Source organism: Micropterus dolomieu, linkage group LG16, assembly GCF_021292245.1.
Source record: "Micropterus dolomieu isolate WLL.071019.BEF.003 ecotype Adirondacks linkage group LG16, ASM2129224v1, whole genome shotgun sequence".
NCBI classification, from domain to species: domain Eukaryota; kingdom Metazoa; phylum Chordata; class Actinopteri; order Centrarchiformes; family Centrarchidae; genus Micropterus; species Micropterus dolomieu.
Genome location: NC_060165.1, coordinates 16,586,417 through 16,590,769, shown reverse-complemented (window position 1 = coordinate 16,590,769; position 4,353 = coordinate 16,586,417). Strand labels below are relative to the sequence as shown.

At 37.9% G+C, this 4,353-nt stretch overlaps 1 protein-coding gene across 1 annotated transcript in view; it reads left to right on the top strand.

The window, feature by feature from the left end:
- The first annotated feature begins 1,744 nt into the window (after window positions 1-1,744).
- Window positions 1,745-4,353, top strand: part of depdc4 (DEP domain containing 4) — a 9,663-nt gene continuing 7,054 nt past the window's right edge. Inside the window, exons 1-2 of the mRNA XM_046072006.1 lie at window positions 1,745-1,889; window positions 2,718-2,802. The gene's annotated coding sequence lies outside the window, so the exon portion shown is untranslated. The remainder of the gene's footprint in view (window positions 1,890-2,717; window positions 2,803-4,353) is intronic.

The window sequence follows — 4,353 nt, the reverse complement described above, 5'->3', positions numbered from 1 at the left end:
GCTTCATTACACTGGCTCCCAGTATGTTTTAGAATTGACTTTAAAATTCTATTGATTACTTTTAAAGCTCTTCATGGTCTCTCGCCTTGTTATATTTCTGACCTTTTAGTCCCATACGCACCAGCACGTACCTTGAGATCCTCGGGCAGAGGTCTGTTGTCTGTTCCAGAGTCTCGACTGAAAACTAAAGGGGACAGAGCGTTTTCTGTCAGGGCCCCGAGGCTCTGGAACAGCCTGCCCGAGGAAATCAGGTCGGCTGAGTCAGTGAACTCTTTTAAGTCCCTTCTTAAAACATACTTTTATAGGAGAGCTTTTCCCGATCTTATTTGACTTATCTTATTTTATCCCTTTTATTTTATTGTATTTTACTAATTTTATATTAAATTTTCATGCTCTTATCTTGTTTTTTTGTATTATTCTTTACACTTGTTAAAGCACTTTGTAACTTGTTTTTGAAAAGTGCTCTACAAATAAGGATTATTATGTAGTTTGTGGTCTGGTGAACTGTATTACGTTATAAACAGCTGACTCTCTGTTATTTAGCATGGCCTCACTGATATAAATGGGATAGACAAAATATCAGAAACACTAGTCCATGTGATCCAAAACAATCATACAGCTGCAACAAAAACTGAACAGTAACATTTTTATGAAGGGAGGATTTATTGCAGAAATGTTGGATTAGACTGCACTAAATTTAGCTAGATGTACCAAATAAACGGTAGCTAAGATTTGTGCTGCTGAAGGAATTTCATCTTGCCCATAATCACCAAAAGCAGCTCTAACATTGGTGAGTGATAAATTATAAAATATTGTATTATTTAAGAAAATCAGCATTTGACGATGCTCTTGTTGACTGGGCTAATGGGAAATCTTTATATTGTTTGTTATATTTGCTCTCATAGGATCAAACCGAGTACTGAGTGGCACTACAGCTATCCAAGGCACGTTATCAATTTGCATATTTTTCCGTCCCTTGCTGGCTTGCTATTCAGACATACTAAGGATATAACAAATACTACATTGCTAGAACTGGAGTCAGCAACATTTCACAGTGGATGACATTTTAACATGAAAGATGATATTTTAGCCCTGACTTGAGATGTAGGGGGGATTTTGTACTGTTTTAGAAAAGTGCATAATATAATAATATAATATATTTATAATGAATATGTATATTTAGCAATTTAAAATTCTCATAGATTTCTTTCAGAAATGATTGGCAGTGATCAAAAGCCGAGAAAACTGTAGATCTAGCATTAAGTGTAAACAGTTTTCACTATAGGCTCTGTTAAAGGCTGTTATAAACTTATGATGAGATGGTTGAATGACTCCTTTATGGTTCTTAAACTATTTAGTACCTGACTGAAATTCTGTCTCAACCCTGTTCAGACCAAAAATGGCACTGTTGAGGAAAAACAAAAGGATCTGTGTTGGTGTGGGAATGTTGCTTCAGATAGAAGCTAATTGATGAAATATTATACAATTAGTCTTGTTTAAAATATATTTGATTGGCTAACTCAATTCTTAGCCACATAATCTTTCATTTTGATGCAGCAAAACCTAAGTTAGGTTAAAGAAATTTGCAGTGGTCCATGTCCATTTCTCAGGTAAAAACTATATTCTTTTTGCCCAGCCAGCCATCTTGCTTAAAACAAGTAATTGATGCATTATGTTTTTTTGTCAAGTCCTAAATTGGAAACCATTAATCTGCAAACTTTTATGTGTTTGCAGGTGTTTGCTGAGTTCATTGCTTTACAAATGTTGAACCTATGCAATCAATTCTACTGCGAGCTTGAGAGAAACACACCACAACTGATTGCCCTGTACAGGCAGAAGGCTAAGAGAGCAGAGGCCCTGCAGAGATCCTCAGGATTTATGACCTTCAGGTGAGTTTAAGATTACCTTTACCGTAGCAATAATGTTGATCACATAATGGTCAGTCAATACAGATTGGGACTTCTGTACTATAATAGTGAAATTTGATTATTATATTTCAATTGTCATTTCTCATTAGCATTTATTTTTGTAAGTTTTCCAGTACATGATCACTTTAAAAGCCATTTACAAGCTTATTTTTAAATTCTTGGGCTGCCCTGAACACATAACCCAAGACAGAAAATCCTCAATTTTGCTCAAATTTTCTGTGCTGAGCATGACTTTATTTTTCTATCCGTCCAAAAGACCAACTCCATCCATGATCGGTACTGACAGTTGCAAAGTGATGTACTATAGGCCTTCTCCACAATCAGCTCACCTGCGGTTCTTACCACAGAATGGTGGGAGAAAAAGTTCAAAACGCGAGCTGTGTTTTTTGGGCAGTAAAACATGCAGGGTGATGCAAGCTGGTGTGTGTGCAGTGTTGCGCGGGACAGAACTGTAAGTGCTTGTGCGAATCTCCATATCCCAAAATTGAAAACTGAATACCAACCCAATGAAGGAATAGTCGAATATTTGGGTCCAGCCTTACTGCACTGGCTTCCAAATCTCTTCTATTGTCCTGTTTAAGGTTATAGTTGGCTTCTATTTCTCACCCATTGTTTAATTCACTGTGTTTTTTTAAATTTGACTTCTCTCTTAGTAGTTGCAGCTGGATGGATTTGTTGTTATTGCTGTCAATATTATTATTTTAGAATTGCATTGTTAGAATTGTTACACTTTATGGCTTGATGTGCTATAAAATATTTGTATAATAATAATTTTGATTGTCAATCTAGGAACAACACGAGGTACACCATCCGACCCTCCGAGGCCTCCCAGTGAACCTGCTAGTGGATGACTGACGTCTTCAAAACCTGCAATGTAAGTACTCAGTGTACTCACAAAAATGTCAGTATCAACAACAAGTAATAGTAACCAACTCGAATACCTCTTCCAGCAACTGACAGTTTTAAAGAAATGAAAGGATAGGTTTGTGGGGTTTTTTTTTTTTTTTTTTTAATTCTATCATAAAACAATGCTAAAATATGATGTGTGCAGTGAAAAGCATGTGCCCACTAATGGGGACAATAGGTCTAATTTGAGCAGAATGAAGTCTATGGTGCTTGGATCTCAAAACCTAAATTCCCCATATGTGGACAAAGGATATTTGGAGGCTAAGTTTAGTTGAAGATAAATGGCTAGCTAAAGGCTTAAGCAGTCTAGTTAAAAAATTAAATGAATATTGTTGTTAGGTCATTGTGTAGGTTTACTGTTGGAAGGAAGTATCCCACGGCTGCCCCTCAGCAAGTAAACACCAACCAGACGTTGCTGACGCTCCTGGTGCTGTCCGCTTCAGCCAAAGTAAAAGGTGGCTGTGGATAGATTTGTCTGTTGGGGGTGGTGATGGGACAGTGGATAAGACAGATGACTTGTGTGAGAGACCTCCAGATTATAGGAGCTACTCTGATAACAGCACCTGTCAGGTAGACGTCCTGCAGGGTTTCTGCGGGGTCTAAAAAAGTCAAATTTCAAAATTTAAGGCCTTTTAAAAGTCTTAAATTTGCTGAAGTTTGTGTTCTAGGTCTTAAATAATAATTTTAAATGGGTATTTATTTTCCAATGCTCATTGAAATGCCCCCGCAGCGCTCAAGAATGTTTTCTCCACCCACGGTGGATCTTTCTGTCGCTAGTCCAAATCGGTCCAAATGTAATTCGCTTACGACTACAAAGACAAAAGGGCAGCTTTGGTGTTATTGCCGCAAGTCTCTTTTGGATTGTACCACAGACATACAGTGGGTACGGAAAGTATTCAGACCCCTTTAAATTTTTCACTCTTTGTTTCATTGCAGCCATTTTCCAAAAATCAAAAAAGTTCATTTTATTTCTCAGTAATGTACACTCAGCACCCCATCTTGACAGAAAAAAACAGAAATGTAGACATTTTTGCTAATTTATTAAAGAAAAACTGAAATATCACATGGTCATAAGTATTCAGACCCTTTGCCGTGACACTCATATATAACTCAGGTGCTGTCTATTTCTTCTGATCATCCTTGAGATGGTTCTATAGCTTCATTTGAGTCCAGCTGTGTTTGATTATACTGATTGGACTTGATTAGGAAAGCCACACACCTGTCTATATAAGACCTTACAGCTCACAGTGCATGTCAGAGCAAATGAGAATCATGAGGTCAAAGGAACTGCCTGAAGAGCTCAGAGACAGAATTGTGGCAAGGCACAGATCTGGCCAAGGTTACAAAAAAATTTCTGCTGCACTTAAGGTTCCTAAGAGCACAGTGGCCTCCATAATCCTCAAATGGAAGACGTTTGGGACGTCCAGAACCCTTCCTAGAGCTGGCCGTCCGGCCAAACTGAGCTATCGGGGGAGAAGAGCCTTGGTGAGAGAGGTAAAGAAGAACCCAAAGGTCACTG